This window comes from Puma concolor, chromosome A2 (assembly GCF_028749965.1).
Source record: "Puma concolor isolate L17-30 chromosome A2, mPumCon1.1.hap2, whole genome shotgun sequence".
NCBI classification, from domain to species: domain Eukaryota; kingdom Metazoa; phylum Chordata; class Mammalia; order Carnivora; family Felidae; genus Puma; species Puma concolor.
Window position 1 is genome coordinate 65,647,864 of NC_141668.1, and position 11,765 is coordinate 65,659,628.

Consider the following 11,765-nt stretch of genomic DNA (forward strand, 5'->3'; position numbering starts at 1 on the left):
AGGCCCTAAATTACAAATAATAAAACTGACTAGGAGTTTCTTATGTCGAAATCATCTCTGGTACTCTCTTGAAGAAAAGACTCCCTCTCCTTTTAAGAAAGGATTGGTCTTGGAAAGGAGGGATACTACCAATAGTGAGTTAATAGAGACTTCTCCAAATTTTATTAGTCAAATGAGGACAAGAAGCCCAATCCAATTAATCTCATTTAGGGAAAGTGTTATTAATATGAATATAATTTAGTAAGTACATAACTCCTCAGAATAGATGGAAGTGGACTCAAGTTCATGAATGTGGGCTGGCACAGTGACTCCCAACAAACTGACTTCTAAGAAACTTTTTATTCTATTTAAAATTTTAATTTTAAAATAGTTGGGCCCCTTCCTCTGTCTCTGATCAAAATGGAGAAACAAGAACTGAATTTTCTCTCCTGCCTGAAAAAACAAAAGACATACAAAATACATGAAGTTTTTAAGACATTGGATATTAGGCAATAAAAGAAAATGATCCTTGAGAGATGGAAAATAAATGAGATAAATCCCTTGATTGTTCCAACCAACTACTTTGATAAGAGTTTCCACAGAATTGAGAACGAATAAATTGAATAAATTTAACAACTCAGAATTTCTTGAAAGCCACAAACTACCAAAGCTCACTCAAAAAGAAATAGATAACTTGGATATTCCCCTACATATTAAAGAAACTAAATTTTTAGTTAAAAAATGTTCTGAAAAAGAACACTCCAAGCCCAGGTGGCTTCACTGGTGAATTCTTCCAAATATCTAGAAGGAAACATCAATTACTCAGAAACTCTTCTAGAAAACAGAAAAAGAGAGAACAGTTTGTAATTTATTATAAAAGAAAGAACACTACTGTGATACTAAAACTAGACAAAGATATTACAAATAAAGACCACAAATCACTATTTCTCAGGAACATAGATGCAAATATTCAAATTTTTTAAAATGTTTTATTTTTGAGAGAGCAGGGGAGGGACAGAGAGAGAGGCGAACAGAAGATCAGAAGTGGGCTCCATGCTGACAGCAGCAAGCCCTATGCGGAGCTCTATCTCAGAAACCGCGAGATCATGACCTGAGCTGAAGTTGGATGCTCCACCAACTAAGCCACCCAGGCGCCCCTTAAAACAAAATTTTAGCAAACCAAATCCAGGGATATATAAAATTAATAATAGATCATGGATAAGTAATGTTTATTCTAGGAATGTGAGATTGGTTTATCATTTGAAAGTCAATCAATGTAAGTTACCATGTGGTAAGTTCCTCTCCCTAAGGAGAAAAAAACAAAACAAAACCTCAAGGCAACCTGGCTGTACACAGAGTGACGACCTTGTAACATGAGACCACTTAATCAGACTGCATGTTTGTGTGTTACCATATATTGGAGACAAAAAAAATAGAGAATGTATAAAAAAAACTATGCCACATGGCGTTTGGGCCTCAGTTCTTCAGGTACAAACCCAACTGAGCAGCACAAATAAACTTGCTTCCTGGAAAGTAAGCCTCAGTGTCACAGAGAATCCTGCTACGTTATTTGGGAACTTGCCATGGTGTGTTTCCACCTCCTTTGCCCCCAGGGTATGAACCTGTGAGCGCTAGGAGAAGCAACGTCGCCTGGTGCCAGTGGACCATTTGTTGCTTAAGAGATTAGCCTATACCAGTGCACAGGGGCAAAGGCCCTGTGTGTGCACAAAGGAACCCATGAGGCCCAGGAACCAGCTTGCGGAATGCTGCCCATCAGACTGGTAAGAACCCAGGTTGGTTTTGGCAGACCTGCCGCTAAGAGGCAGAAGGGGAGCCTGATCATCCCCCCAGGTTGCCCTAGTAGTTCCACAAGGGAAGAGGAACAAAGCCACAACTCTAAGGCGCTGAATGTAGGGCAATGGGTTGGAGTCCTTCTGTGAATGTGTTTGAATGAGACCGACGACAGAAAGGTTCCCACCTGACCAAAGGCTGAAGCGAGAGTGGAGTCCTGACAAGTCCTGATCCGAGGTTCCGTGGCAACCTCATACGGCTTAAGGCAGCGTCAGACTTCCCTAAGAGTCTGATCCAGGTCACGGATTGAAACTGAACCCACCAATGCTAAGAGGTGCCTGAAATATCTCTGAGATGAGAGTGGCCAGAAACAGACAAAGCAACTGTGTGTCCTCTCCAAAATAGTACCCCCTCCTTCCTCTTTTTTTCCCCTCATGTGTATCAAAGTTGTCTGTTAGGGGAAGGAAATGGGTGAAAAACAGAGTAAACTGACTCCCCTAGAGTGTATGATGAGGAATTTCAAAAAGGGACATTCAGGAAATTATGGTGTGAAATTAACTCCCAGAAAGCCCAGGACATTCTGTGAAATTGATTGGCCGTCATTTGGGGTGGGCTGGCCCTCTGAGGGCTCACTTGATAAGGAACTAGTTGGCCCAGTGATCAGGGTCATTGCAGGGGACCCAGGCCACTCTGAGCAGTTTCCTTACATTGAATGTTGGCAAGACCTGGTCCTATCCCGGCCACCTTGGCTAAAAGTCTCTATTTGAAGAAAGCTGTAAAGTTATGATGTCTCGCGTCACGGCTTCTTCCAAATACTGGCCAGAAATTAAAAAGCCCATACTTTCAGGAGAACCTAAAGAAATCCCACCACCATATGCCCCACTGTACCCCTCACTGCCACCTGTGCCCCCCAGCAGCCCTCACTGCTGAAACCCTGTCAGAGTCTGCCTTTAGTCCCGAGGCCTCACCACCTCTAGCACCACCAGCCTCCCTGACCATGACTGAACCACCCGGACCACCAGTCTTAACCCCGCATATGCCCCCTGGACTGCACTAGAGAATCAGGCCAGCAGAGGCAGCCACTCCCTGCAGCAGCACCGGGGAGCCCTACAGATGTCACTGAGGGAAACCAGGGGACCCATCTATTATGATCAGGAAGGCCAGACCCAAGGAGGCCAGCGTGTTTTTGTGTCTGTCACTACAGAACTCTTAAATTGGAAGCAACATACCCCCTCCTATATGGAGAAACTCCAGGCTATGATCAACCTAATTCAGTCCATAATTCACACCCAAAAACCTACCTGGATGGACTGCCGACAACTTCTTCTGACCCTCTTCGATACAGAGGAGCATCACCGCATTACCTATGCAGCCCTAAAATGGTTAGAGAATGCCCCAGGTGAGACACTAGGCCCCCAGGCCTACACTTGGGCTCACTTCCCTGGGGAGGACCCCAAATGGGATACAAATGACGCCAGTATAGATGGAGGGTTTGCAAGGACTGAAAGGTATTAATAAGCCCTTCTAAATGGCATGAGGATGGGGTGGGGAGGGCCATAAATATAAGTAAAACATCAGAAGTGCTCCAAGGACTCGAGAAAAACCTGAGCCAGTTTTATGAGACACTATGTGAGGCATTTCGTCTCCACACCCCCTTTGATCCCGAAGCACCTGCTAACCAGGAGATAGTGCAGCTTTTGTAGGTGAGGCCCAGGGGAACATTCGGCACAAGCTGCAAAAACCAGAGGGTTTCACCAGCATGCCAGTCAGTTGCTAGAAGTAGCAACGTAGGTGTTTGTTAACTGTGACCAGGTAGCACCAAAGGAAGAACGCCAAAAGATGCAAAAACAGGCAGACTTGTTAGCTGCTGCCTTGGTGGAGTGGTCGGAATGCTCCTGAAAGGTGCCCCATGGGGAAAGGGCCAGAAGGTGGAACGACAGGGAGGGTCTCACCCTGAACCAAAATTAGGACAAAATCAGTGTGCTTTCTGCCATCAGGAGGGCCCTGGAAAAGTGAACGCCCCCAGCGACTGGACAATTCTCAGCAAGGCCCCAAGCAGAAAGAGGACATGTGGTCCAGGGTCGGTACCAACTGGCCCCAAGCCTCATAGGGTCCCCAAAGATGATTCTGTGGGGATAACCGCCATGGAGGACTATGAGGAGGACTAGGACAGGTCGGGCTCTATTTTGTTAGGCCCTCAGGGGCCCATGGTCTGAATGAATGTGGCAGGTGGGCGGGGGGGGGGGGGCAACCCACTGACTTTATGGTGGATGCTGGAGCAGAACACTCAGTAGTGACCCAACCCATGGGCCCCCTCTCACAGAGACAAGTGGGGCCACAGGCAGTCAGATGTGCTATCCTTTCTTGCTGACGGTGATACAATTTAGGTGGCCGTGAAGTCATCCATGAATTCCTGTACCTCCCCAACTGCCCCACAGCTTTAATGAGCCATGACCTGTTGGAGAAGCACAGGCTTGGATAACTTTCAGCTCTTGGGGGCAGGCTTCTCTGACCCTATGGAAACCAGAAGCAAAGATTATGACTCTCACGATTCCCCAAGGAAAAGAGTGGCGACTCTATAGTCTCAACGAAGAAGCCCGGGCAGAGCCCACCCTCCAGAGACAATACTTTATCCCTCACAAGGCACAGAAAGAAATCCAAAAGCACCTGGAGAAACTTTTAAAGTATGGGATCCTCCTGCCGTGCCAGTCACCTTGGAACACACCATCTTGCCTGTCCAAAAACTGGGCACAGATGACTACTGGCCAGTTCAGGACCTGTGAGCAGTAATCCAGGTAACTGTCACCACACACCCAGTGGTCCCGAACCCCTATACACTTTTGGGTCTCATTCTTGCTGAAGCTACCTTCTTCACCTGTTTGGACCTTAAGGATGCCTTTCTCTGCACCCACCTGGCCCCCCAGAACCAATTGATCTTTGCCTTCCAATGGGAGGATTCTAAAAATGGTAACAAGAGCCAGTTAACTTGGACCAGGTTGCCTCAGGGGTTCAAAAACTCCCCAACCATTTTCGGCACTGCATTAGCCCCTGACTTAAAAGGCTTCCCAGCGGATCAATATTGCTGTGTCCTGCTTCAGTATGTAAATGATTTACTGCTGGCTGGAAGGTCCCAGGAGGGCTGCATGGAAGGGACTCAGCAGCTCCTTACCCTCCTGTGGAAAACCGGTTACAATTCTCTAGGAAAAAGGCTCAAATCTGTCAGGAAAAGGTTAAATATCTCGGCTTCCACCTGTCCCAGGGGCAGCACTAACTCTGCCCAGAGAGAAAGCAGGCTATTTGCTTGATCCCGGCCCCAACAACCCAATGCCAGGCTCGGGAGTTTCTCAGGGCTGCAGGTTTCTTTAGAATCTGGATACCTAACTTTTCAGTCCTGGCAAAACCCCTCAATGAGGCTACAAAGGCAGGGAGAGAGGGAACCCTGATATGGGAATCAGTACAGGAAAAGGCCTTCGAGGAAATAAAAGGAGCCCTTACTAATGTGCCTGCTTTAGGACTGCCAGACACAACCAAGCCTTTTTTTCCGTATGTCCAGGGGCACACTAGTATTGCAGTGGGAGTCCTAACTCAGATGTTGGGGTCGTGGCATCACCTGGTGGCATATCCCTCCAAGCAACTTGACTCCGCAGCCCTCTTAGTGTCTGAGGCTGATGAGTTAACCATGGGACAAGGATTGACAGTCCCAGTGCCACATTCAGTATTGACATTAATGGAATACAAAGGACAATACTGGCTAACCCATGCCAGGATGGTCAGATATCAGGGAATGCTTTGTCAGAACTCACGCATTCACCTAGAAGTAGTGTGGACCCTGAACCCTGCAACCCTATTTCCTGTTGGGCCAGGCCAGCCAGACCATGACTGCATTGAAGTCATGGATGAGGTATTCTCCAGCCGACCAGACTTAAGGGACCAGCTCCTCAAGGACCTCGAGGCTGAATATTTCACTGATACTAGCAGTTTCCTAAAGAAGGGAGAGTACCTTGCAGGTTATTCCATAGTGACCCTGAATTCTGTCATTGAAACCAGGCCCCTGACAAAGGGGACTTCAGCACAAAACCAGAGCTCATTGTACTAATCCAAGCCCTCCAACTGGCAGCAGGGATATGTGTTAATATATACAGAGACTCTAAGTATGCCTTCACCATCCTCCATGTACATGGGGCCTTATACAAAGAGAAGGGTCTAATAAACTCAGGAGGGAAGGACATAAAATATGCTAAGGAAATCCTTGAACTCTTAGACACTGTACGGGCCCCTAAAAGAGTGGCAGTCATGCATTGCCAGGTACATCAAAGGGGAGACACCATGGCTCCATGGGGAAACCATAAGGCAGACCAAGAGGTAAAGCTCATGGCCTCCAAAGAAACAGTGAATCAGTGGCTTTAACCACTGCACTGTCCCCTAGTCCATTGGGCAGAAGGGGACCCTAATTACTCACAACATGAAAGTACTTGGTTTAAGACTGAAAATGGAAGCTACCTCCCAAGTGAATGGTGGAATTTGAAGATGGCTGAGTAGCAATTCCTGAGGCTCTGATCCAACCTTTGTCAAGCAGTTCCATCAGGAAACTGACACTTGGCCAGACAGCCCTTGAGCCGATTTTAAGCCAATATTTCTACATCCCTCGACCCTCTAGCATAGCCTGGGTGGTATGTGAGTAATGTGAAAACTGCACCCGAAATAACCCACGTCAGGGACCCCAGGCCGCTCCTGGGTGCAGTGTTGGTGGAGCCCCATTTGAAAATGTGATGATGGACAGGGCACCTGAGTGGCTCAGTTGGTTAAATGTCTGACTTCGGCTCAGGTCATGATCTCGTGGTCCGTGAGTTGGAGCCCCACGTCTGGCTCTGTGCTGACAGCCCAGAACCTGGAGCCTGCTTCTCATTCTGTGTCTCTCATTCTCTCTGCCCCTCCCCCACTCATGCTCTGTCTCTCTCACTCTCAAAAACGAATAAATATTTTAAAAAATTAAAAAAAAAAAAAAGAAAGAAAATGTGATGGTGGACTTCACTGAGCTCCCCTGGGCTCAGGGCTGTAAATATCTGTTGGTCTTTGCATGTACTTTCTCAGGATGAGTGGAAGCTTCCCCAGCTCAAACAGAAAAGGGGAATGAAGTGGCCTGACTTCTTCTAAGAGAAATTATTCCATGATCTGGGATCCCTATCACTATGGATTCAGATCATGGGCCAGCATTCATGGCTAAGGTGGTGCAGCTGGTGGCAGAAGGACTAAAGATAACCGGGAAGTTACACACGGCATACCCACCTAGAGCTCTGGGAAGGTGGAATGAATGAACCAAACCCTGAGGCTGCAATTAAGTAAACTGTGCCAGGTGGGTACCTGCACTGGAACCAGATGTCACCTGGTCATACAAGAAAAGTGGGCACTTATCACGGAGGGCCCAAGGACTTTTGATATACCATGCAGAGGCTTAGATTTGGAGTCAGAATACTGACTCAGTGACAAATACACGTGTGAGAAAAACGGTTTATGTGCCTATACACCTGAGTTTTTATGCTCCAGTTGGAGCTGTGTTTCATGGGCTACTAGGAAAAAAGAAGGCACAATAGCACTCCTTCATAAGGGGGCTGCTACATCAGGTTGTCAATCAAAGGCCTGTAACCCTGTTAATTTTACCATCATTAACCCAGGAGACTACAAGTGGCAATGGGGCACCCGAACTGGCATCCGGATCTATGGGCGGGGCAGAGACACAGAGACTGTGCTGTATTTCAATAGGGTTACTACCACCCATCCAACCACATCCCATCAAGTCTTCTTCTCATTCTATGAAGAAATAAAAACTAGTCCCCCTCCCATTTCGGTCACAGCAAGGCATTTGTTTCTAAGCCCTGACACAGACTATAGCCCAGACCCTAAAGATCTCTTCATGCTAGGTATATGGGGCAACTAACATGGGGGATCAATGGCCATGGGAGGCCAGAGAATTAGATCCCCTCAAGCCTTCTAATGGAACAAAATACCCCAGTTCCACTACCGGGGTTTGGCTCCTCAAAACCTCAATCATTGGGAAGAACTGCCTTTCCCAATGGGGGAGATAGTTCACCGTCCCTGTTGGAAACTTAACATGCCTAGGCCGAAGGTTTTATAATTCAACCACTTGGGAAAGCCAATGGTGGGTGTCCCTGGGCCACCTTGAGCCAAATCCTCACCCCTTGTCTAACTTCTCCCATCTCCAGGAGGCTTAGGACAACATCAACGCAGCCGTAGAATGGTGGGCCCCAGGTGGACTATACTGGATATGTGGAAAAACAGCCTATACATGTACTTCCTTCAGTCTGGTCAGGGTCATGTGTGCTGGGGACTATCCATCCATCTTTCTTCCTACTCCCACTTGACAGGGGGGAACATCTGGGAGTTCAAGCATATGGAGATAGGGAGACTCAAAGGAAGCAGTGTCACTTACAAATTGGCAATTGGAAAGATGATGAGTGGCCTCCAGAGCATATAATACAATATTATGACCCTGCCACCTGGGCAGAGGATGGGTCCGCACGCCCATTTACATGCTAAACTACATAACCAGAATATAAGCAGTTGTAGAAACTATAACCAATGAAACTGCCAGAGCTCTTAACTTACTAGCCAAGCAGCAAACCAAAATGAGCAATGCCATCTATCAAAATCGCTTGGTGTTAGATTACCTGCTTGCTTCTAAGAGAGGAGTTTGTGGAAAGTTTAACCTGAGCAACTGCTGTCTACAGATAGATGATGAGGGAAAAGTCATAGAGGAGATCACAGATCAAATGGGAAGGAATGCTCATGTCCCCATCCAGACCTGGAATAGTTGGAACCCTGGGGACTTATTTGCAGGGTGGTTTTCAACTCTCAGGGGATTCAAAACCCCATAGGAATTACCCTCCTAATTTTGGGAGGGTGCTTAATCTTACCTTGCTTAGCTCTCCTGGTTGTACAGTCTGTCTCCAGTCTCATTGAGGCCATGGTTGAAAGAAAGACAGCCACTCATATAATGATGTTATGGAAATACAAACCTCTAAACCAAGATGATGCTCTTTGATCCAAAATAGAGGGGTCCAAGTCCAAAGGGGGTAATGTGGCAGGGTCTCCTCCCTAAGGAGAGAGGAAAAAAAAAAAAAAAAAACAAAAACCTCAAGACAACCTGGCTATATGTGTATGTGACAACCTTCACAACCCTGTAACATGAGACCACTTAATCAGACTGCATGTTTGTGTGTTACCGTATATGGGAGACAAATCGAAAATGCATAAAAACTATGCCACGTGGCATTCAGGGCTCAGTTCTTCGGGTATGAACCCAACTAAGCAATGCTGGCAAGAATAAAGTTGCTTCCTGGAAAGAAAAGCCTTGGTGTCATGACTCTCTATGCAAGAATCCTGCTACAACCATATTAAACAACTAGAAAAGAAAAAGCATATAATATCTCAATGGATGTGAAGAAGGGCATTTGGCAAAATCCAACATCCTTTCCTGATAAAAACTCTCTCAACAAACTAAGAATAGAAGGAAACCTCTTCAACAGATAAATGAAATTTATGAAAAACCTATAGGTAACATTATACTTAGTGGTGAGTGTTTCCCCCTTAATATCAAAAGACAGGGGTGTCTGCTCACACTCTTGTGTCCAACATTGTACCAGAGGTTTTAGCCAGAACAATAAGCTGATAGCAAAAAAATAAATCTATATTGGAAAGGAAGAAGTAAAATTGTCATTATTATAGATGATGCAATTGCCTATATAGAAATTCAATGGAATCTACAAAAAAAAAAAAAGCTATGAGTTTATACGAATTCTTAATATGAGAACTATACATATAACCACTGTATTTTCAAAAGTTTTTTAGTATAATGCCTCTAACGCTTAGATTTCAGAACTGATTTTAAAATGGGTTGAGCTCATGGGGCGCCTGGGTGGCGCAGTCGGTTAAGCGTCCGACTTCAGCCAGGTCACGATCTCACGGTCCGCGAGTTCGAGCCCCGCGTCAGGCTCTGGGCTGATGGCTCGGAGCCTGGAGCCTGTTTCCGATTCTGTGTCTCCCTCTCTCTCTGCCCCTCCCCCGTTCATGCTCTGTCTCTCTCTGTCCCAAAAATAAATAAAAAAAAAAAAAACGTTGAAAAATAAATAAATAAATAAATAAAATAAAATGGGTTGAGCTCAGAAAAAAAAAGTATAATTGTTTTTGTTAAAAGATGTTGAGATAGGGACGCCTGGGTGGCTCAGGCGGTTAAGCCTCCAACTTTTGTTTTTGGCTCAGGTCATGATCTCACAGTTGGTGAGTTCAAGCCCCTCATTGGGCTCTGAACTGACAGCATGGAGCTTGTTTGGGATTCTCTCTCTCCTTTCTCTCTGCCCCTTCCTCTCTCTCTCTCTCTCTCTCTCCCCCTCTCTCAAAATAAATAAACATTTTTTAAAAAGATGGTGAGATAAAGTTCACTTATTCTAACTATAAAATATCAGTAGATAACCAAACCTCTGATGGTATTTATGATTCTTTAAAAACAGCATATACATGGATCAATCTAGCTGTAAAACTACTTGTAAAATAGGTAAAATATTACATACAATGCCTTTAAGGATTCCCTGTACTGTTCATTGCAATGTAGTTATTTACACGGTTTCAAAATAATTAGGTAAACCTAATGTATAACCACAACTGCACCAGAAATGTCAGACTGAAAGCAAAGCTTATTTAATTAAGTATGACAAGCCTACTCTGAAGGAATAAGGACTGCACTTCATATATGGAATTTGGTCTGGTGCCTACTCTAACAGAGTTCCAGACTTACAGGACATATCACCACTCCTGGCAGGCCAGTTACAGTGAGGGATTTGGGGTCTTCAGAGGTTAACAAAATAATAATAATAATCCTACATTTTTAGGAATAGTGGGTAATCCTAGAAGAAAATTGCCACTTGTTCTTTGGTCCTTTGGCCTCGGAGTAGACAAGGTGACAAAAGCAGCTGAAGGAAGGAAGGAAGGAAGGAAGGAAGGAAGGAAGGAAGGAAGGAAAGGATGAAGGAAGAAAAACTAAAGGAAGAAGAAGGGAAGTGGAAAGTAGAGGACGGAGGAGAGAAAAGAGAAGAAAAAGTTGAGGAAGGAAGAGATGAATGAGGAGGGGAATGAGAAGAGAAGAGAGGGCATGGTGGGAAAAAGAGAAAAGGAAATTCTGGAACAAAAATGTAGCCTGGAATTTTTTTTTTAAATCAAATCTCTGCACAGAAGTTGGGGTGCCTGGATGGCTCAGTCAGAAGAATATCATTTTAATCTTGGGGTCATGAGTTCAAGCCCCACGTTGGGTACAAAGATTACTAAAAAGATTATTAAAATTTTAAATAAACTTTAAAAAAAATATCTCTGGACAGAAGTTAATTATCTGTCCTTAGTATGAAATAGCTCTAGTTTTTTGTTTTTTTTTTTTCAACGTTTATTTATTTTTGGGACAGAGAGAGACAGAGCATGAACGGGGGAGGGGCAGAGAGAGGGAGACACAGAATCGGAAACAGGCTCCAGGCTCTGAGCCATCAGCCCAGAGCCTGACACGGGGCTCGAACTCACGGACCGCGAGATCGTGACCTGGCTGAAGTCGGACGCCCAACCGACTGCGCCACCCAGGCGCCCCAGCTCTAGTTTTTTTTAATCAAACATCAAGAGTTCTAATCAACATCTTTAACTGAACTTAGGTAAATAAAGTAGGCCATGTTGAAAACAAAATAGATAAAAACTTTACTCCACAGACTATGTAAAACATTTAATATTGATTCTGAGCTGCCATGGGATTTTGCTTGGAAATATTCCTATTATAGAGGAAAAAGAATACTAATATGTAATGAAACACTGTGGATGACCTGATTAGCATGAACTCCATATATATTGCATCAATTAAGCCTATGTCTAATTTTTGTCATTTATAAAAAATGTAAAAAAGATTGACTGGACAAAAAAAAAATCCAGTAAATGATCTTAGCACAAAT

General features: G+C 44.9%; 1 pseudogene; it reads right to left on the minus strand.

Annotated features, from left to right (window-relative positions):
* LOC112866348 (centromere protein V-like) overlaps positions 1-2,769 on the minus strand; it is a 48,705-nt pseudogene extending 45,936 nt beyond the window's left edge.
* Positions 2,770-11,765: the final 8,996 nt, after the last annotated feature.